Below are 25,311 nucleotides of genomic sequence, written 5' to 3'. Positions count from 1 at the left end.
ATATATATATATATAGAAAATCAGAGTATCTGTTTTTAATATTGAATTAAGCGTTTTGTGGTACAAGCATGCATCGAAATATTTTTTTTATATAATTTTGTACCTCTTGACCGGACAATCTCTAGAAAACTAGAAAATCGGCCAAGTGCGAGTCGGACTCGCGATACTAAGGGTTCTGTACAACTTAGGCAAAAAAAAACAAATTGATGGCTAACCAATAATATTTAGTTTACTCACAATTTATCATCATACAAATTTATGACGGTAAGAACGTTGCTTTTACTAGGTTGGTCTAGTGATTAGTCACCCTGACTGTTATACGAGGATTAGGGTTCGATTCCCACCCAGGACAAATGTTTGTATGAGGAGCACGATCATTTGTTCTGTGTATAATACAAGCTATGCTTAATTTGACACTAGATGGCGTTTTGTGAAAGATTTGAAACATTATTATATTATTTTATTTAGAATGACTTGTTGCGGCCACACAAAATAAATTATCTGTAATAATGCAACTGTCTAATCAATTTATAAAATACAGCCTGGATAGAAGAACGAGGTATCTCAGCGATCCGTAATAAACTTAATACATATAGCTATGGTCATGTTGGTACTGCCCATGTATATTGAACATACAGTCAGCTCTCCGAAGTCCATGACTCATGAAGGAAAACGTAAAGTAGGTAGCACAAACACTTAGTCATACGCAAAACTATCTAGATATAACATCTAATTTGAACTCTATGCCTTAAACAATAAGAGCTATTTGATTTTGATATAAATTGTTCTTGCACGCATGTACGGTTACTGATTTTGGTATAGGATGTAACTTTGATAGAAAAGAGTATTTTTAATCTATTGATAGCTACTAGATAAATATTAACAAAATAAAGGCAATTCTCTGCACACTTGTACATGTTTTTTTGTGTTATGTTGTGATTTTTTCATATTGTGTGTTCTTATATAAATTTCTGAATAAAGAAAGCGATTTAAATAATATACTGGTTATATTTTTTTGGGGGTACGAATACGGTTTTTTTTTCTTGTCTTGTCATCAATGTTTCTTTGAAATATATTGTTATCAACAATTAAAAGTCTAATTTATCAAACACATTGCTCACGGAGATGTCGGTACGAGCTTTTCTTCAACAGTAACAACCAGTCAAATGAGAGTTGGATTTGCGACATGAATGGTTCCGTACAAAAAAAGAAAACATTTTGATAAACTTATTTTTAGTGGCGATTTTTATAAGTTTTTATTGCAGAAACGGAAATAAATCTTCATTTGAAAAAAATTGCCGTCTTGTGTAATGTAAATGTCAAAGATCAGTGTGTAATGTAAATGTCAGTCTGGTGACGGACGGACGGACAGATAGCGTAGCTTCAGTAATAAGGTCTAATTTTACCTTTGGATCTGAAAAACCGAAAAGTATAGTACTAAACCTGTTATTATTTATAGAGACAGCTAAAATATCACTTAAGCTACATATTAGTATCGACATTTAACTATGAGCTTTGAACATGTTCCACTACCTTGGTTTTAAACTGCATTTCTCGAAGATTGCCTAGTCTGTATGTTATGCCATCTCACTGCAGATACTCCTAAGTGATGCGGTAAAATAAACAAAGACACCTCGGTGAAGCAGAGCTGTATCAAAGCCTTGCTTGTGAGTAAACAAAGGTGTAAGTAAATAAATACGAGCATACCGAAGTATTCAAAATTCTGGACATTTCTGTCCCCTCTTCTAAAGGAATATACTGAATCTTTTAATTTTTAAATAGTTTTATTTATTTATTCCTATCTCATTTATTAAAAAGAAATTGTAAAATATTCTTTCTCACTGTCCCGAAATGCTAAATTAAAATTCGTTTTTGTAATAAGTACTCACTGATATATATATATATATATATATTTTTTTTATTAGGAATGAATATCGTTATGATATTATTTATTATACTAAGTCAAAATCAAAGGATTATTAAATCGGATAGGTATTCTTAAAAAGGATCTACTAGCGACTCCACCTCGTCAGGTCATGATGAAGGACTCCAGTTGAGTTCGAAACTAGTCGGGCAATCCCTATAAATACGCGTGAGTAAACCGTTTGAAAATTTTTGAAACACTAATCTCAATTAATTTACCTGCAACACTAACACAAAGATCAATTGAATATATGGAAGATTAATTTAAAAAGATTAGAAATTTGTCATCGTAACTCGAAATCTTAAACAAAATTGTAACGCTAGTTTCAAAATATAACAATAATCTCTAATCTGGTTAAATTAAATTCCTTTAACGAAAGCACAAATAAAACAATTTGACAGGTAACGTTCGGAATCTCTACCGGATGAAATTTTTTGTAGGAAATTATAATTGTTTTTAAAATAGTATAAATAATAATATTTCCGTTTCGCTGAATCTGTGTAGTGTCAGTTGTTTTTAATTGAAACCTGGCAATACTGAACCCGATTCCCGGAATAAATGTTGTATCGTAGACATTCACTTGTTACGCGGATTATAGGAGTGAAATAAAATAAGCACTGCTTGTATTTTATGAATAGAGAAATATAGCATAAATGGAAAATTGTATATTTTTTTCATGATAGTGTTTGTTGACAAATCCATGGCTTGAAAGTAGTTGAAAGGTATTTTTTACTGTTACGCAAATAGTGATGTATTATAATTCAATTAAGTTTGTTATGTATTAAAGGAGAGTTATGAGCGAGTGTTCTTAAACTAAAAAGTTTAATCAGTGTGCAAGGGAGGAAGAATAGTCAAGTGGAAAGTCGAATGAAAGCGCACTTAAATATATATTTTTTATATATTAAATGTTTAATATATAATAAATATATTTTTACAGGAATGAAATCAACACCATTTCTTTAAATAAAAAACAACATAGTCTACATTGTTTCTGTGTATACAAATCTTGTGTAGGCTACAACCTATTTTAATCAGTCTTGATTCGTTACCGAGATAATTAGAAGTTAGATAACTCCATTCGTTACATGATCAATACTTATTTGATGTAAAGAGCTTTCGTTCGAATAATGTGTACATACGGGGTAAAATATTGAGTAGGAGTTAATTAATAAAGAGCTGTAGCTTCGGTGTTAAGCTTGTGGTGAACATTCAGATGTCAAAAAGCAAGATGGCGGATTCCATAAGAAATTCAGACGAGCCAAATGAGTAAATGATACATAATGTTTCGCCTACACTGAATTTTGTAATTGGATGTACATTATTTGCTAATTTTATACGTGTAGGAAAATGTATCTGTCGGTTTTAAATTAAAAAAATTAAAGTTATAGTACCAGATAATTGTTTAAAAGAGTATCCACCTTTTCATGCAGTCGGGTGAAAACTAAACGACATTTTTAACTTCTTGCTGTCGCATAGGAGACGTAGTTGCTGGATAACGCTGGCATGGGAGCAAATAAGAAAACAAAACATTTATTAAGATCATTTTTATACTTAACAGGTCTGAGTAGGAAAAAAAAACAATTTCGTTTAAAATTTGGAAAAAAAATGCTTGAAAGAGGAACATACATCTGTACATACATACTTTCGTGTTAATAATATTAGTAAGATACCCACAAGTAAAACATAATTAATCCCAATCCAATATCCTTAATTTCCCAAATAGCAGTCCTATACTGCGCCGGCATCGCGGAAATAGCCGTGATGTTCTATTCTGGTTTGTCTGCGGCTTCATTCTACTTACAGTTGGTCCCATCACTCTATCTTCGAAAATACGCAATAATAGCTCCGCAACATCCATAAAACACGTTTACTAAACATTTTCCGATGCTTCCCAGTTCCCAGGTCCGATTGGGCTGTGATGAGCACAGAATTATCATCAAATTTCAATAGCGCAGTGTTTTCCACGGCTGTTCTCGGACTAGGAAATTGTATTAATCCGTCGATAAACTAGGGCACACAAAATGGCGCTCGATGCTATCTCGAAATAGATGAGAGCTTTTTCAGTTTGTCTTATTTATTTTATATTAGGCAGTTGTTTCTGCGTCTTTCTTAATTCTCACGGAACTAATGTTAACAGAGTTATGCAGTGTTGTGAAAAGTAATGAAGATGTTTATTTGATTTTATTTTGTTAAAATTAAAGACAGTAACGTTTCCGTTGTTTGTTTGATATTGGACTAATTTGACGGGGAATCTCGGCGTTTTCTAGACAGAGACGGTTCAGGGATGGAGAAGGAATGTTTTAAAGTTTCATTTACCGGGACGCTTGGATGACACTAATATAACATTCTTTACAACATCACTAATTAATGTTAGATTAATTTTCCAAGGGTGTTTATGTTTTGCGATAGTTATTTAAAAACAGGACATTCATGTTTGTATTGTTATAAACAGTGCAGCATAGCATCCCATTGTTTTATAAGCCACACAACCAATTAAAATAGATTGATGCCTCGAGCATTGCCGCCGTTTTGTCGTCATTAACATTATAGATTTTGGAAACCTACATTTGGTTCACTAGTATCGGGAAGCGGTGACACAAAGCCTTTATTAGAAGGTGATAAGGTTGAAAATTAATAAGTAGGGGAAGGTGGGGTAAGACGGGGACCTTAAGGTATTTCATAAATAAAACCCATCTTTTTTAATTGCACAACGTAGGAACTTTTATTAATTAAATAATCAGTCTTTCTTCTTTTAATAACAATCAGTCAAAACAAAAAAAAAATAAGTTCTTCTCATAAAAATATAAACTTTTAAAAAATAACTGAATCACCCCATCTTACCCCACCTATAGGGTAAGATGGGGTATACCCCTGGGGTAAGATGGGGTATAGACTATTTAAGCGCCGTCATCTTCACAAACCGGGCAGATATGTTCAGCTTCGTCATCGCTGTCTTCCACTCCTGCACAGACACAATGCGCTCACTTGCCTCAAGTACGATAAGTGATACAAGTATGATAATCGGAATACAAGCCGCGACAGTATAGACATTCTGTATCTTCTTCTTCTGTGCCTTTTCGCTTTTTCGGTTTTTCAAGTTCTCTTTATTGTTATTTTTGTCATTTACTTTTTGTTTGTTACATGTGGTTTTAGTTTCTACCTATTTTAGTTTTCCTCTCATTCTTTTTTATATAGAAAAGCAGTAATAATAGCTGCTTTTCCCCTTCTTCGAACTTGTCTTGGTCTTTTTTCGGCGAATCGCGAATAAGGCATTAACTTTTTCGGGCTAACCAGATGGAATGCATCATTATCTATATAATCATTTACTGTTGCCTGCTTGAGACATGAGGTTGAAGCAGTTGGTGGAGGTGGAGAGTTTGCTAAATGATTTACGGCGGTGTAGCCATTTAAGCATCAGGAAATGACAACATTACTGTTTTTGGAACTGTACTATAAAAAAATAGTTAATGTTGAATGCAATCTCAATACAAACTGAATAACAACTCAGCGGATAAGATCGGGTACCTACCCCGTCTTGCCCCACATAAGTGTCCCATCTTTCCCAAACTGGACTTAAAAGTTGTATTGAATTTTTAGAGGTTATAAATCAAAAGAAACCGGCATGAATTAATGAGTTTACAATAGTAAAATAAATACAAATTAACAAAAAAAATATGTCACACATTATGTTTATCATACATTATAACAGTCATGCACTTTATATGCTTCAATAATTAGATAAAACCACTTCAAATTTTAAAAATGTACTTACCATGAAGAATCGTGCGCTCCTTCGAACAAACTTTTTGCGACTCTAACAAGTACTGATAAATACGACTAGATGGCGTCAAAATAACTTTTCAATTAATACTGTATTATATATTTTTGGAGGGTCCCCATCTTACCTCGCTACCCCGTCTTACCCCACCTTCCCATACTTATAGAAATGAAAGTGGAAAACTGATGTTTTATCTTCGGAGAGCGGCGGTCACGGCGACGCCATCGATCCGAAAACACTCGGGCTCACGTCTAAATAATTCCATCCTTTATGTTTCACTTAACTATTCAACCGATATTTTCAGCTAATTCCCAAAGAAATCCTTTATTACTTTAGAACACGGCGTTCGGGCTTTAAAATTATAAACGACGAACAAAAGAAGATTGAAAATGGCGCAGTGCAAGTTGCATCTAGCTCCAGAAATATCTGAAAAATTACCTTTGTGATGACCACTAAAACAATACGTTTGGTAGAGCGGGACAGAGGAATTTCATGTCTGATGTTGGAAAGAGAGCGAGCATCGAGCGGCTGGCTGTCATTAGTACCGTAGCTAAATCTACCTGTATCAAATTTATGCCAAATTTCGTTTTAAGAGGGGTTTCCACACTTATTGCGACTGCTAAATCCGAATGATATTTAAGTACCCGAAGGAATAGGTTTATGTATAGATATTCCACCTACTTATATACCTATTGTTATTCTTTTTAATTATATTCATTAAAATATAAAAGCATTGTTAGTGTTTTAGTTATTTGTATGAGACAGCTGCTTCCCACTTGGATGCTCAATGTAGTATTGTTTTTATCGTACACACGTCGCAGGTCCTTTGTTTTAACCTACACTTTCTGTGCTCTTTAAATTATCAAAAAAACTGAAAAATGGTCATCATACTTTAACTAACGAATCTGGAGCGATCTCCCACTTTTCCAATCGTAAGTATTACAAATAGGACATCGTTTTGAAATTTGAAAAAATGAAAAGATACTCGAAACTACAATTGCATTCAAAATTTTTATATCCATACTATTTATAAATATATCTTTAATTTTCTTCGGTTTTATAACATGTACTGGTACGTGGTCGTGGTACGAGCATGGCGTGGGCGTGGGGTAAGCTGCTGACGTCACCGTTGTGACGGGTAACACCGAAGGCTCCGTGCGTCACTGTTTTTCTGCAAAGGTTTGTATAGAGGACCTGTTTCTTCATAGTGTGTCGTAATGGAGTACTGGCTACTGTAGAGTATCTTTTTTCTTTGTTTTTTTTATTTGAAATTTTAAGGGAGATTTATGGATTTGAAAGGAGGTTGTGTTCGCCAACAGTTTGGTATCGGTACTAAATAAAACTGGCTAGGTACGAGTTTGACTCGCGACACTAAGGGTCTGTACAAATTGGCTAAAGAGAAGCAAATTCTCACATCTAATTTAGAGTCTGTAGAATTCGTTTGTCATTGCTTACCATATTCTTTATTTTCATTTTTGTTTTTACACTAATACAAATATATCATCAGCGACAATCTCAGCTATATAACTATCACGGTTCATGAGACTTCCTTATGGCTCCCAACACCGTCTTTTGCTTGCTGAAGTGGTAGTTTTGACTTTGTAGTTTTAAACCTATCAACTTTCTACACCAACAAGTGCTGACTGCAACAATTTTGAAAACAGTCTTAATGATAGATCAAAAGCAACCTATAAGGTTTACCATATTACAAAAAGTTAAGAAATTCAGTAAATAAATATGTTTTAAATAATTAAAACCGTGCCCTGTCGACTCGTCTTAAGTCAAACTAAATGCAAAAGAAAACATTGTTTCAAGAAAATTCCATAGTTCAGCAACAAGATGTTCGCAAAAACAAAATCTCCGTTACCATAGCAAAATTTAATAACCGACATAATACAACTCACTGCACCATTGATTTACATTGCTGCTGCAAAATCCTTAACGACCTTGACAAACAGAACAAAACACGCAATGAACGCGATAGTGCTAATAAACTATCAACAATTTCCATTGCGTAGTATTATGTCGTTATCAAATTGATATTCTGATAACATGTTTTTTCATTATATTTAAGTCTTTTGGCGGACATGATATGATTTTAATTACGTCTATTATGTAGCTATTACGTAGTGTTAAAATGTTACGAGTAACTGCAACCTGTTATTAATAGTGAAAAGGTCAACGGTTTCACAATTTTTAATTCCCGTTGAAGTGTAGACTGTACGTCATTTTAGCTGACGTTAGTTTCTTTAAAAGTCAGAAAGTAGTGAATTCGTTTTTTTGGAATTATAATGCAAATAATATACGTTCGTTATTAACTTTAAATTTTAAGGGTTCTGTAAATAAAGGGTAAAAAAAAAACCTGTAACTGTAACTCATGAACCGTGAAAGCTAAGCAGTCGAAATTTTCACAGGTCATAGATTTTGAGATTAGTGATAGGTTAGGTTAGTGATAGATTATTCATACAGTCACTGCAGTTAAATCTTTTAATTACAAATTAATCGCAGTTTAGAAGATCACCAACACGTTATACGAAAATGAGAGATCACATTTTTCTACATACATTATAACGTGGTTAGTTCACCATGATTAGTTATAAGAAGCTTAATAACCTTCTAGGTAATTCCCATCACATAGAGCCTTCGTCCTACGGGTTTTGATATAATATTATAGCAGGGTGACATTTCCTTTACGTCTAAAAGTAATTTCTTAATAATAGCTACTACAATTTTATAAACTCAAATGAGCAAAAAGAGACAGGTGAAATAAATATATTAATATAATCTTTATTAACCATAATTCTGCTGCACGTTATTGGACTCCTAAAATGCTGGCCCGATTTGAATCTTTCTGGTTTCTTTGTGCGCCCTAATTCTTAGTTCCTCAAATCAACCTTGCCAAACGATAAGCAAGTATTTAATATTAAATCCATTAACAATCACATAACAAGGAATTTTGGAAAATTGACTGATTTTAGATTATTGGATGACAACCCGATAAGCCATGACACAACTATACAATGACCGAACTACAATCTACCGCAAAAATACTGAATTAAGCCTACACCGAAGGAAAAGAGTTTATGCTTCAGATCGTGAACAAGCTGATAATCTTTACACGCCTAATCAAAAAACTATCTCAAAAGATTTTCACAGCTGCAAACTTATTAATAGTTTTCTTTTTATTTAGTAGATTTATAACATTTAATTACAATTCACTCATTTAATACATACTTACACAACACAGATTACGGACACTAGTCCGTATAGTTTTGAATAATTTAAAAAAATCTAGCATAAAGCGTGTTTGTCTACAATGAAAGTCAGTAGACTTTTGGCACAACTGTCATTATACAAGGATTTAGGCAGTCTTTTGCCTATATATGGTCTTGTAGGACAGTATATGTTTCACCTAGTATATCTATTTAATCTTAACAGATTCAGGTGGAAACTACTCCATAGAAGTCCCTTTTAGACCCTATAAAGTATAGTTATCTATACTTACGATTCAAAGAGTTAATTTTATAAAAAATACATTTTCATTTTGACGATACGGCATTTCATAAAAAAGAAGATATATATAATTATATTATGTTAATTATGTCAAGTACATATGTACGTATCAACAAAAGCTGTTTTCTTTCACAAATTCAAAATGTTTAAATGCATTTGTGACTAAAACAGTTCTTGGGGCAGGTGGGAATAATGCAGAACCAGTATTTTAGTTGAAAGGCAAAAGTGACGCTTTTTTTATGCCTTTATTCATTGCTTGGAACGTTATTTTTTATATTAATTCAATGTACAAGGATTATTTCTGAAAGGTGTAACGTTATTCGATGTTTTGAAGAGTTTTGTCATATAAACTGTATTGTTTATTAAAAAAAGTAGATAAGTAAGGTTTTTGTGGGACAGTTTTATTGGAGATAAAAAATCTAGAGCGGTTTAAAAAAAACGGTTAGGAATACGTGAATTATAGCTATATTTTTTTTTGCTTAATTTTAATATTGCTGTAGTTTAGGTTAAATGAATTAGCAAGGGTTAAAGATAATCGAATACTTATTTTTATATAGAAATTCAAGGTCATTGACAATTGAAGGAAAACTAGGGCCGGATCTACTGGCCTAGGGGCCATGAGGCAACAAAGGAGTGGGGGACCCTTTGGTTTTTCATTCAGTGAAAAATTTATCGAGCTTTTTTTAGATGCATAGTGTCAATAACGTGAGCTTCTACCGTGGCTCATTTTTTTTTATTTCATAGGAAGTGCTGGGCCCCTAGTCATAGTGGTGGACCCCTGGTCATAGTGGGCCCCTAGACACTGGCCTAAAGTGAGTTATGGATAATACGGCACTGAAGAAAACTGACATTTTTCTTATTAGGGTCAATGTCAACGTTTTTCCTTTTTTATACCCTAAACAAGAGGATTATTATGTGTACAATAATAGATGCAATGTTTTAGCAACTAAATAACTACCGTATATTAACCAAGAACAAATTTACAATAATATTGAGTTGTAAGTTGTAGAGGTCGCTACTGAGCACCAAGCTTTGGTGATTCGTTACTCTAAGTGCACTACTTTCATTTTTAACTCGAATTTTATTTTTCTGTCTCTCGCAAAGAATTTGTCAACCGAGCCGTTCTTAATTATTGAAATACTTTTGTTTTCTTTTACTTTAATGTTTGTAAATATCACACGTGATAATTTTTGTCAGGAATTCGATGAAAGATAAAAAACATGGCGGTTGGCTATGTCACTTGTGTTCTTAATTCTGTTATATGAAAGTTAAGTACATAAATAAATACTTTATAGTCTTGTTTTGTTCTTTAACGAATTTTACAAAATAGTCTAAAGAAAAGTTAGGTACTTATAGATTTATTGTTTTTTTTACGTGGCAGGTTTACTCATATGATAAAAGTATTAGAAAAATTACTTCATATGCAATAATTTTTTTTAGTATTAGATGTTAACACTCAGTACTTTTCCTCCTCTCTCCGATAATTTTATTCTGCTATGCTTTGCCCGATATAGTCCAAAATTGTGTCTATATTACAAACCCGTATCTAATATAAACTGAAAAATGCACATTTTGGAAAATTTTGGAAATTGACTTTAAACTAAAACTGGAAGTGCCACCAAAATTATTCGCTAACTTATACCCGTTATGCTTTATTCACTTCCTTCTATTTATCTATGTTCCATGTCTCCATAATATGTACGTTCGTCATTTACGAAGACTGTCTTCTATAAGACTCGGCTAAGTTTGTAGGCAGCCGACTTTCACAAACGAAATGTTAACGCAATTTTTAAAGTAATTTGCTATTGGTAATACTAGAAAGAATACATAGAATGAGGTTCTTAAACATTTTTCTTTTAAATGTTTACGATTATATACTACACCTTAGTATTTTTTTATAAAAAATAATCTTTTTAAATTAAAAGTATAGTAATTGGTTATTTTAATTTGTGAACGCTTTTGCGTGCAGTTTTGTTGTTTGCGGTAGCGTGTAAGTTAATTTTAATATTTATTTTATTATACTTTAGGAGACAGGTATTTAGAGTGTAATGTTAACTGGGTTCGTTTACAATTATAAACATACCGCCTAACAGTCGATGATCACAGTGGAGACAAAATATTAAGGGTGGACAACCCTTATCACTTTGGGTTATGAAAATCAGTAAAGCCGTTTCGGAGGAGTACGGTAACTAACATCGTGACATGGGAATTTTATATATTAGATAAAATACCTGATAGAAAATGTAAATTACCTTACATCTAAATAAAAACTATTACAGGATCAGTGTACAACAAATATATCGTTCCGAGCCACCACATCCGCGACCCCTGCAGAAGCAACAGTTAATAAGTACCATTACATTATTAAAACGGTACACAACATATATAATAATGCATGATTTTATAAATATACAGTTCGCTAGGTTTCCTGACTATCGACATCCGAAACTGAGTCGATCTAGGCGATGACATCACCGCGTCGATTCCTCTGCGCACGCGCACAAACATTGAAAACTCGTGTTTATTGGAGTTAGGAGTCTGAGCGTAGAGTTACACACAGACTAGAATAAAGTAGAAAGAATAGATCTTTTTGTATTTTCTTTTGTCGTTTTTTGCCTGAATTAAGGAATCTAATTCTTGAAATAAACAATAAAGCTACATGCACAAAGACAACAAGACTCATGATAAGATATTCGAGGATCACGCAAATGCTTGTTTTACGCGGGGATCGAACCCGCGACACGTCGCGCACAGTATGTCCTCAACCACTCAGTTATCCATGCAGTCAGATTGTCAGTTGTCAATCCATAGTTTGGTGAAGCTATCGAAGCCTGTGCATGCGTAACTGCAAACTTCGGAGTTCAAAAATAGAGTCGTTAATCGCAAATTAAAATTAATAGCATTAAGCCTCGGTAGAAGTAAGACATCACTCTATACATTGTCAATCAACAAATTCTAAGGTTACTAAGGTCGGTGTGGTATCCTTGCCTCTCCCGTGGATGACGTAATAGACCAAGTATTAGTATCGGATAGATGATAGTAGCATTCACTTTTGGATGACGTCATTATTTTACTATTATACTTACAGGTGTGAGATTTGCTGGTTGCAAGATATATTGTATTTATTTTTTGCAAACTAAAGAGAGGTACATATATTTTTTTATAATGTATAATTATAGAGATATATGGAAATCTATTTAATTGTTTGAAGGCACGAATACTTTATTGAGAAAATACCTACTCTTCTTTTTCAGGTTTATACTATTCAGATATATAGAACTCAAAAAAACATTAATAAGACGACTCACACCTATCCCTATATTCAATTCGCATAGAAATAAACATTTATTTATAAATCATTCTACAAATATACACTCCAAATAATCAAAACGAAATGACTTGAACATTCAAGTCCGGACCATATCTCGAAATGCATTCAAACGCCCAAGTTAAACCTAAGACCCAGATCCGCACCTCACAATGCGTCCTGTTTAGATCTAATCTCAGCTTAGGCTGAACCCCTAGCTTAGTTATCTGCGATCAGACCCTTTGTCAGGACATATAGGCGTCTTAGGCCACGTTGTAATGTATTAACGTATCCTATGATCGTCTTCAATGAGATTGAGAAATCGATAGTGGCGCCATGACAAGACGGTGGCGGGATTTGGCAACTCGACCGGTAAGAGATCTCTAAGAGTTTCTGTACTTAATAGACAAGTTTTTGCTTGACTGGCTTAATTTTTGTGTCTGTATAGGTACATATGGACAAACAAAACACCTGTTTCACAGATTTAAGATGTCTTCCAACCTGATAAAATTCAATAAAGTCGCAATTAAAATATCTATGAATTTACTTAAATCGTGTTTCTGCCATTCAGTCACTTTATCATATCCTAGAGAATTCCATACAAAACAATAGTAGATTCGAAAATGATCCCATGGGAATATAAAATTGGAATAAAAACTATCCTAGGTATTAATACAGGTTATAAACTATCTGTGTAGCACGTTACGTCGAAATCCATTCAATTTTTTTTTGCGTGAACAAACATCCATCCTTACATACAGTAGGACGATCCCAATGAACAGCTAAAACCAATTACAACACCCTATAACAAACTAAGATTTATCTACAACTGATGCTGTGACTAGCATCACAGCTTGGGCACCATTCATTAACAGTGCAGGACGCATCAAGCCACCCTGTTAGTTTGGGGATGCTCGCGTCAGCCATTCAGTTGATTTGTAATTTGTATGTATGTAATGACTGAGGTCCCACGTCAGCTGATGACGCACAAGAAAGGGAAGGAGTGTTACTGTGTGTACAATATCTTCTGTATAGTTTACAAGATGAAGGATGTAAACTTGTCTTGCTTTAGAAACTGTTAACCTGCCTATAAGGAACTCGTTTTTGACTGTTTTTAGGGGTAGGGCAAAGGGTAAAACGGAAAATAGGCACCGCTGACTGCCCGTCTGTCACTGACCTGTATCTCACGAACCTTACTAGCTATACAGTTCGGAGTTCCACAGACGATGTATTTCTGTTGCCACTATAACAAGAAATACTTAAAATAAAAAGATAAGATTTCTCTAGAGCTGCAAAAAAAAAACATCAAAAAATCATTTTTGCATTTATGAAGTAATATCATAATTTGATATCATTCATATCAATGGCTCTCGACCAGTTTTAACTTACCTAAATGATATCTGTAGCAACCTACTTATCGACGTCAAGCTGTCTAAGACAATCTGAGCGTGATGACGCACTGCCCATTATCTAATTACCAGACGTAATATACATATTATGTAGGTACCTTTGAAGCATAAACCACTTGCATGTATGTATGTCGTAACACGAATAGGGATGATGACATTTTTCTCCAGTGTCCGTCTCGTAGTTTATTTTATAATAATGGATACGTATTTATCAATGTGTACCGCAAAACATAAATTGACCAAATCACACGTCACAATTGAGTATAAATTTTACCATATCGTTACGTCACAAGCCCTTTCTCCTAAACCTTAAAGCAGTTAATCTTTGTCAATTTTAGTTTTTCTGAAAAACGAAACATCTGTCAAGTATTTTTCAATTGATCATCTGAGAAACTAATTAGATTTTTTCTTTTATACCCAATCATCCCTATTGGGTAAAATTTTGCGCCAGTTCTCGAAAGTTGATAAAACGGACGAGGTGACCATGCAGGTGCGCCTCGTTTAGTGTTGAATTTATTGGCATGGTGAGACTGTCAGGAGCTGTAACGTTTGATATAAAAAAGTGAAAGAATTAAAAAGACAGGGTAAGGCTAGGAAAAACAAAGGATAAGATTGTGTCGTATGGTTTTAACTAACATTCAGCTATCTATTGGAGACATATAGTGCAAGGCCGGAACACACAAAGTTAACAACGCCGGAATTAGGTATTTACAAAAATAAATTTGTTATATAACCCATTAATCATAACATCACGGTATGACCGATAGGAGCCGACAGAGCGCGGGCGATACCGCAGGGTCAGGTAACTGTAAGACATTAAATTCGTGCTAAATATTCGTAAATCATAGTTATGTTACAAAATCTTAAGAGATAAATAGAATTTTCACGTGATACAGTTTCAATTTCCATGGCGATTATAAAAACCAGTCCAGTCAATTTTAATAACCTAACAATTTATTAACAATGGGTAACAATTATTTTAAAATGTCTAGCTTTGCAATTGAATGTACTAAATTTCAAATTCACAAAATGATTTGGCAATCAACGTCCCGACACAAACTTTTTGGTATTTACAAGTTGCTCTTTCAAAAACGTAATACGCGTAAAAATAACTAATTAAAAACCTAATTCGGTGTTCTTTTCATGAAATCTTTCAACATATGTCGTGTGTCGAAAGAACGATGAAGGAAAGAACGAACGAAACAGTTATGTAAACACAAGTGAAGGGCCGTGGGAGAGAGCGAATGTGAAGCCAGTTAGTTCACTCAGAGAACAGGAGTACTGGTAACTGAATGGCGGTAATATAACCTCTGAGGTGAATTTAGAGTTATTGTTGAACAGATACTAAAATGTGGGTTATTAATGTGTGACAAATAGTTTCCATGAAGTCCAGTCAAAGTTTATTACTCGTTACTTATATGCGATGAAATATTAGATTTGTTTAAACTGTACATTTATTATAACGTTTAGAATTAATAAAACTATTAATTAATGGATTTGTGCCTATAGTGCATTAATTATATACTTTTAAATACCTATATAGTAATTAATATAAATATATTAAAGGACTCCCGCACTAAGGAACTTTATCCTTGTGTCGCGGAAGTTATCACAAATCATTGTATTTCGTTTGTCTTTAGCCCGTTTTATTGTAACCCTCCGTGTCAGCGTTTGACTCGTATTCTCCGGTAAATTTAACAAATACTAACATTACTACATTTAATTTTTGTATAATTATTATGGTCGTCTTTCAGATAATTAATATTTGGAAGTGGTATCGCCTAATTAAATGTACCATCTATCACTAAACTTCACGTAGGTGGCAGAGGTGTAAGTCACGCCCACGCGTGCCCTGAGAAATATTTCCCACGGCAACAATGATTTTTTTGGATTTTTCCACCCAAGTATTTTTTTATAATATCTTATTCAGTTTCACCTGTCCTGTTTCTGTTTGCAATGAAATCTTGCTTGAAAGAAGAAGAAGAAGCATCAAGAAGCACGTAAGAGTTCTTAGATGGTTTTTTTTCGGTAGTTTAGCTGCTGTGTCTTTTAAAACTTTCTGCCTCTTGTATGTTTAAATCAAAAACTACCAAGATTTAATAAGCCTGAACCTAAAGTATCGTTGAGGGATATAAAAGGCGAATTGTAGCGACGACTGTACCAATCGTTCTTGAAACTAAAACAAATAAAGTAATGAAAAATGCAAACCTCAGACAGGACTCGAACTCGCGACTCCTGCCTATGCGCTCATACTCTGTACATAGGTACATGTTCTCCAATAGCTGCTAGAGTTATGTACTTAAATAGAGAAGGCGTAAACTTAGAATTATTACACAATTTTATGTAATCGTTATGAACGCTGGCTTGTAGTCATTCGGTTAGACATGTGATAAGGCGCCATTTGTGATTGTAAGCTATCAGATACCTATTGAAAACGAATAAAATATACCTGTACAGATTACGTGATTATGATGATAAACTATCATATGTAAAATCCTCTTTTTTAGGGTACTGAGGTACCGCTTTCTTCTGTCTGTCACCTTTTTTTATATAATTAGGACTTAATTAAAAGTATTATAATAGATTACGCTGATGTTTTTAAACTTTTAATTGCCATATTTTATATGAACCGTGAAGATATATCGTGGTTTGTAGGCTACCTGTAAGGACAGGACGAAATTAAGAAAATATGTGAAAAACCAAAACATTGCTTATTGTTTTATTTATTTTTTCAGAATTAATTATCGACAGATTTCTTTTTATTGGTTTTGAAGAAAAAATACATATGTTGTACATACTCGCCAGCTGTCCAGAATCGAGGCTAACGCACAACACTATTTTCCTTCAGCGATTAAAAATATATAAATATATATTCCTCCAGGCTATAAACTAGGTAACCAGCTTCCTGTCAATCCAGAAAGTCAGGTTGTATAAGGATGTTCTTAGTAAATTATATTACGTAACTCGTATTGGAATCGTGCCCAATAGTGAATGACACACCCTAATACATTGGTACCTAATGACATTTGCATTTATACACCATTAAACTTATCTGTCTTCCATTTAGGATTATCGTCATAACGATATATATGTTAAAATTGTTAATAAAGACATACTGGATGACTGCTTTTGGGGGCAAATAGAAATGTGAGATGTGATGAAGTGTAGGCAACGCAATAGCGATTAGGTTTTGTTTTCTAGATTTTTTTTTATTGTTTCGTATTTCGTAAACAAATTAAAGGGTTACAGTGTTTTAAAATGTCGCGTGACGTCACTTGCCAGTACGTTTTTTACTAGCAAGTGATGTTTTTAGTCCCCATTACTAAAGTGTTTTTATCTTTCTTACTTTTTTAGATGGGACAAAATGAAAAATACGTGTCCAGTATTTTGGAAATCTTTTTAAGTACTAAAGATTAGTGTTATTAGCTTTACTTAGTCAAATACCCTTTTCTACGAATCTTAAAAACTAAAATAATAACTATGATGATACCAAAACATCCTAATACCCCGTTGAACAAAAAGTGCTGGATTTTGAAGTTGGTTTTAAAGCTTAAAAACCTTTCTGTTTTAGTTTGAGATTCAGTCAGACTTGGTTGATCCTCTTGGGGCCGCTGTCATCATCAAGATGGAATAAAACTGATATGCTGGAAAGTACCAAGAACTTATATACTTGGGTATGATATCATCTATTGCAAACGATAGGTGATCTACTATTGTTCATTGAAAATATCGCGTCTAAAAATCATCATCATGTGTTGCACACGTTCCTTACATAGACACATTTGCAATTATCTGCATATGTTTTTTTTTGGATTTACTTAAAGCGTAGAACCAAATTCCTATCATTAAGGCTCCTCTGTAAGACCGTCTGTCACCAGCCTGTATTGGAAGACTGGTGATAACTTTACACTCTTGTAAATTCACAGATAAAGTATTTCTGTTGCCGCTGTAATAGCAAAAATAATCAATCTATATATTGTTTTTAGCCCATTTTACGGAATAATCAGTGTCGCGAGTCTCACTTGTACTTAACCGGTTTTTTATCCAAGCTTACCTTACATCAAAGTTTTATCAAAATCGGTTCATCAGTTAGTCGTGAAAGCTCACCATACATGTATAATATTAATATAAATATATACAGAACACACCCACATTATTGACTTGTGTGCTAAAATTTTGTGACTCATAATTGTTTATTTGTCCTGTTTTGATCGACCTCAGAGTTTAGGTCAGTTGCGATGAGCAACTATTGATAATTCCAAGTACTTTGAAAACAAAACATTGTATCGACGTGATTGTAGCCTATAAGGAGGTTTTATATATGTTTAGATAGTATTTATTATATTGTCTTAATTTTAGGATTCTTAAGTTTATCCTTTTGAAGGCTGGAGCTAAACTATTCATCCTCTACAAAATGAGCTACGCGCAAAAAAAAACATTTCGTGAAACAAGTTTCTAACTTCTAGCACGTGAATGTTTGTAGTGTGGATGTACGCTGGTTTGAACAAACGTACCAAACCTTTAATGAATCAAACCAGAAACTATGTGTTGGATCAAACTGGTTTGAAGGTTTCGAGAGTCTTTAGTCGTTTCTGCATATCGGAAGGTGTCATCTCATAAGTACTAGCAATAAGAAAAAGGCTTAAGCTATATTTATTTCATTTGGTTTATATTGATTTCAATTGCAAAATGACATAATTTGTAATTAGAAACAAATAAAAAAGTGTTTTTATTTATTTTACTTTATAACCAAAGTCGGTTTTAATTGCAAACAAATGAGATTAATTTATAATCTATTCAGAAATAAAATGAGGAGGCAATTGGCCACGGAATGTCCTTGCCCACGTATGGGCAATAGACATAAAGCCATAGGCACCTTTCCTTATGTCTATCTCTATGAACTTTCTCCAGTCGTATTCAGTAATTGGACTGTAGTATTTTCCCATTTCCCTTCCCAAAAAGTTTTCCTTAAAGGTCCTATTTATCCAATACGTTGCATATGTAAAAATTAAATGGCTTGTTGGAATTATTGTGTTTTTTATCGACCTCTTCACCACTGCGATTTGCATTTTTTTTTAATTTTAAAAGAATGCTTATGCTTTTTGGAATATTATACTGATGAACACTGGGATAATCGATTAACCTCGAAAACTATTCTGTTTGACTTAGTAGTAGTAATTTTTTGTATAGAGTTTGGTTGTATACTGCCTGTTAGAGCACAAAATGTCTTGATTTGACGCGTCAGGTAAGAAGTGCTTGAGCGTTATCCTGAAAAGTACTCGTAACTTAAAGGTAAAGAGATCGTGAGTTCTTTACGATTTACATTAAGCAACTGTATTAATATTTTATCAATAACAAATGAAAAAACGACTCTACAATTTACACCTGTCATTTTTCTGTCAACTATAGTTAAGTACCTACCGTATCTAAGGTATCAATTTCTCAACTTAAACTGCATCCTTATGTTAAAGCAATAAGGTTCATTATTAAGATATGCTTACTTAGAAATAAATTTGTAATTTAGACCTACCTTGATACTTTATGAGTTCAAGAAGAATTTATTAATAATTTAAAAGTGTGACATTTATCAATCGGCGCGATTTCAGTAGGAAGCTGAGTCCGTTGTGTACTTTATTGTGAAGAACAGTGAGGGATAGGTGTGCAACAAGTGGGGTGCTTGATGTGTCTTTAAGACAGGCCAATTGTCGATTTTGTCGTCTGGCGATAGCTCTTTACTAAGGTAAACTTCTTTTAGTAGCTGTGGGTTCATTCTGATTTAGACAACAGTATGTTTCTTTTTTATAATTTAAGCATTGAGGACATGCTCTTTTAAGGTTTGATACATTTATTGCTAAAGGTAATGAGTTTAAAATTGGAATTTTAACATTTCTTTTTAATGTTCTGAAAAAAGTCTTTTTTGATCATATCAAGTAAGTGTAGTCTATAAGTGAATCTATTTTTGAGTAGCATCTTATGTATTGACCATTATGTACCAATAAATCTTTATGTCTCTGAAGTCCTCCTTAACGGTTGAACCGATTTAAATGATTTTTTTCTAAGCGTTTGAATGGTGCCGTGGATGGCTTAGATTCGAAAATCAGTCTTGCAGAACAAACTTCGACGTATCAGCCAGATTATTTATAAATTTCGATTAGTTCCCAAATTCATTCTTTCAAATAATTAAACTACTTCCATAGCACGTAGCAGTATTTAGCAACTATCCCACTGTGTTACTCGTCTATTCTTGCAGAGAGAACGAGCATTGATCATCAGTCATCACGCATGCGCACTGCGTGTTGCCAATTTCACACAATTAAGCCTGAGATCCATTATGTTTTCCTTTGCTCTTTGTTTTAGATAATATTACTGATAAAAGTGACTCTTTTAAAGTTTAATCAGGATTTTCTTTTCTAATCATTTGTAGCGAACGTGTAACTGTTTTTTATTTTAAATTAAGCTGTATTCTATTCTTTTCGTCATCATCAATGTGAATCGGAAAGAAAAGAATTATGTTCTTGTAAGCTTATTAAATTGGTGAACTATTACGACGATCAGGCAACAAATGTATCGTTAACATATGGGTACATACATGCGTAAATTACAAAAATAACAAATTCTTCAAAACTCCACGATATTTAACTCAAAATCTCTTTTATAATTTATTTATTCACTTAACTATGACACTCCAACGACTTATAAACTAATAACATTTACGGATACTGTAATAGATAGCGTTTAAATCCTGCGTGAAATTCTTTAAATTATTTATTTTAAATTTATTTTGATTATTAGATATTAGGATCACTTACAGGCGTGCAACGCACTTGCAACGTAACTTCTTCAGTATGCCATAAATACACACACACACAAATCACCACAGACGGACTAGGAATTGCCCATATACACATAGTACCGACATATATGACGTCATTGGAATGACAGCGCTGACAAAGGAATAGGCTTAGATGGTACTGGACTGCCTTCAGCTAACAGATATTTCTATGTGATACAAGTATTTGCCTACATTGATGAAGCAACAATCAGTAATTCAATGAAAATATAGTTTCTTAAGGAAACGCCTGTATTTGAAAAATCCTGGTCAAGAGCGAGTCGCACGACAGAAAGGGTTTCGGATAAATAGATTAAGGATAAAAAATCGGTAAGGGTACACTCCAATTTATTTATCAACGGCAACAGAAATACATGATCAATATAAAAAAGTCATCGCCTAGCTACCGTTCGTACTAGTTCATGAGTAAATCCTGGTGCCGAATGGATGGACGGACAGGCGGACGGGCTGGGGGCTACATAAACATTTAAATCATAGGCACTAAGCACCACCAAATGTTACATGAATAGTAGTAAGTTAGTTAAGCTTCTTGCTTATGTCGAGAACTTCTAATACCGAAAAGCAAGTAATTCTGCTATTCTTTATTTAACACGTTTAATATCTCTTACTCCTCGTGTTATAATTTCAACTTATAGCATTTAAATTTTTTTTTGTAAAAGATTAGTATATTAACCACTATGTATTTTACTTAGCCTACTTAGCTTAGTCTTGAAAAGGCAATCGATCTGAATGGATTTCTTATACTGATTTCCGACAATATCGAAATAATGTGCGTAACTTTCTGCACAAGCCCATTCTATTGTCATGGGGCTAGGCTAAACGAAGCACATTCGGTTACCTGCTCACCTGTAGCTTTACTTCCTTTGTTAACAAAGATTCGAACCTGCACCAACCTGTCGCTGCGTGCTGCGTTTTTTTTGAGGCCCAAGAATTTTGTTCAAATTTATTGCAATGAAAAAATTTACATCTTTTTTTTCGTGATAAGATTTAGTGGTTTTAAAATGTTATATGTTATTTTGATATAACATAATACTGGGTAGTGTTTCGTTTTCATAATTTTATTTTCATTATATACATAGTTAATTGATTATTTTATATATTACATTGTTGTACGTTATAAGGAGATTCAAGGCCTACCGTTAAATGAGGAGAGGGGGAGAGAGCGGGAGCTACACCGCCAAGACCTAAGCTCTTAATAATGACGATGATGTTTTGGTCCATAGAAATCGATGGCCTAGCTATTTCGATATTAATCCTGCACTTTCCTTAAGTCTCAAAAATGATAATATTTTAATTTTCATATTATAGTAGTCTTCGTAAGGATGATTTATATTTTAATGATGCAACGGATTGCCCACGCGTATTTACCGGAATCTGAAGCGCAACTCATGATTAAGGACTCCGGTTGGGTCCGAAACTAGTCGGACAATCCCGATAGGATAGATAGGACAAAATTATTGCAGATATCTCCTTTCCTAGTGGAGAAAAGTATTAAGTTCCTAGTGGAGAGAAGTATTAAGGACGATTAAAATAATCAAACCACCACAAACAGATGCATACGAGAAACTTGTATGTCCCCCTTTTGCTCTGGGGGTAAAAAATACTAAATGTTTCAAAAACATTCCTGTCTGTCTTCACAAAACATCCCACACAATTTTCCCTACAATTCTAAAATATGGGTAAATTACCGCAACTAGTTGTAGGACCTTCAACAGGAGCTGAAACTTCAGCGCTGACACAAATAACGAAGCTGCCTGAGGATCACTACAGGCCGAGTTTAATGACTTATACTCGTTAGGGATCGCACCCGGCGCCACTCGCTCTCAGGAACAGGGAGGAACGTATTATTAGAACACGAGAGAATGTCACGCAAATCAATGACAGGATTTTTTTATGTTTTTAAATGTTTAGGTTTTATGTCTGTGGCTGTATGGTTTTGTTCCTTAGTCCAGGATCTGGTTTTTTTTATTTACTGTCAAATTGTCTAGTGTTGTTAGTGAAGAAACGGCAATATGGGCAGGTCGCTGTTGCTGTGGAAATAAATATAATTCTCATATTCCAAAGTTTGGCTTTTAATTTTGATTCCTAAGATGATAGACACAGAATGTTTGTAATACTGAGTTCGAAAAGCAGCTCGTGCTAATGCTTAGGTAAATATTTTTACATAAGTTTAATCAAATATTATATAAGTTTTAAAGTAATGCAATAAATAATTCAAAAAATACACAGTTTATCATGATCAAATGCATAGTCAATGAAAATATATTTTGTTCTCTACATTTTCATTCACACTACGCTGTTCAATTGAAGTGCTAAATAAAAGAAAAACGTTACAAATCAGAAACGAAATTATCACTTACGAATAGAGGTGATAATTAATCGTAAATTCTGTAAACAATACGACCGATTAGGACGTTTCGATACCTACTAGGAGATTTGTACTGTATATTCAATAAAAAATATATTTCATTCAATAAACGTTAGGAGTACTGCCACTATTTTTTGGTCAAAAACTTATGAAGAGCATAAACAACAAGATGTCTGCGATTTAAGCTTGGCTTATTCCGTTTGTTATTATTTTGGCAGAACGCGAAGATATTTGGAAGTTTGCAGTGCGTCGCACGGCGCGGTGAGCACTGTGAGTGGTGTGAAGCAGTGTCACAGTTTCTACGTGTGAAAGTTACCGCGTTTGCCGCGCTCCGCGTGTTTCGGCGGGAATAATCCTATTCCCGGCATAAAGCCGGCCACTCACGGGCGACGTGACGCACCGCGACGCAGGCGCCACCTCGCGACCCAAAACTATCACTAATATTCCTTTTAACTTATTATACTGTTATTTGAGGATCTCAATTACTTTGAATTCTGAACTAGAACGTTATCAGAGAAATTTCGAGTTGTTAGTTACCGCATTAGAGCCCCAAAGTAAATTAATATGCAGCCAATGTTTCTTTGTTTCAAATTTTGTGGAAATATGTAATTTGTTTGTTTTGCGTTCAAACTTGTATCGGACAACGAGTAAAAGTAGAGTTCGGTGTCCGAGAGCTCTTTATTCATTAGCTAAGCTTCTCACATCACGTCGTTATGATCGCGTCACGTTAAGTCGAACGCGGAAAACTTAATTCGCAGTAAGCTACAAGCCGGTAGGAAGCGCGACATCTATGAGCGACGAGGCAAACTTCAGCGAACTGAATTGCGTTTACGATCTTTATTATCGGCAGCCGTAATACTACAAATTTAGTTCTTGCCCTACAAAAAGCGTTTCTCCTTTCATAATAATAAGAATACGTCGAGTCGGTCGGTTGGCGCGCTCGCTCGTTCGATACACACGGACTCGGCGCGGCGCGCGTGTGTGCGTGCGGCGCACGCGTGTGCGGCGGCCGCTGCCCGGCCCCCGCGCCCTCGCCCCCTCCCGCCCCCGCGCCGCCCCGCGCGCCCACCGAACCTAGCTTTCTGTTCACTTATATAACGACATACATATATAAATGCGGTAAATAATATACGCTGTGAATAGCGAGCTATGTGCTGCCACCTAGCGGCCCGGACCGACTACGCGCCGCCACAGAGTATATTGCTTTGTTTTCAGATTTTCTTTTCGTTTGACACCATGTTCCTAAGCCACTAATGTTATATTGTTTTTTAATCTGATATGTTTATGATTTTGGACGAAGGTAGAGACTGGATGGGAGATGGGGTTTTGGGAGTATGTCATTGCGTGGGTTCGGGTACGGTGTTTATGCGACAGTTTAGTTCGGGAGTTGCGCCGACTTTTCAATTACCATTCAAATGGCCTAGGATTCGTAGCGGCGCGCGGCGTAGCAGGCAGTCGTTGATGTCTTTTGCAAAATAAGACCAATTAAGACATTGGGATTGCGTAGCTCGAGTTCATAACCCGCGTTGTTCGTAGGTAGGTCTGAGACTGTCAATATGTTTACAGTTACTGCAAGATAAGTTAGTATTAATATACGGTAATACATAGTTACATATTGGAATGTATTTTCATTTCTTTAGAGGAGTATCTCGGATGTGTAACCGTGATAATTTCGTAAGTAGTTCTTAGTAAGAATGAGTCAGCAGAAAAAGAGCGGAGTATTTTAGATTAGTGAGTTTCCGTTCATTTTCGCAGTGGTTGGAAAGTGTTTGGTTCTTCGTGACCCGAGCCGGTTGCTTGTGGCTCTGGCTGCGATATATCTCGGGCAACCATCCATGACTGACGGCCACGTGAGCCGCGCCGAACAAAACAATATCATCATAATATACTTTTAAAACGCGACAACACTTTTAATATATTCTTGTAGTAATAAACACTTCTATTGTTTCGTATTCTCACAAGGATTTTGCTGAATTCTCTCGTTTTTTTTTGTTTGGTAGATTTGTTAGTATTTTGGTAGTAATTGGTAGATTATTTCCTACATGTTAGCACTTGTACTGGTCGGCACATGTAGAGTTAGGTATTGTGTGTCCTGTTTTCTTTTGTTTCATTAAAATTTCTAATCAATCATCGAATGTTAATGATTTTAGAATCTTTAATAG

The sequence above is a fragment of the Trichoplusia ni genome, chromosome 11 (genome assembly GCF_003590095.1).
Source record: "Trichoplusia ni isolate ovarian cell line Hi5 chromosome 11, tn1, whole genome shotgun sequence".
Taxonomy (NCBI): domain Eukaryota; kingdom Metazoa; phylum Arthropoda; class Insecta; order Lepidoptera; family Noctuidae; genus Trichoplusia; species Trichoplusia ni.
The sequence above is the reverse complement of the archived record's forward strand: the minus strand, read 5'-3'. Positions refer to the sequence as shown.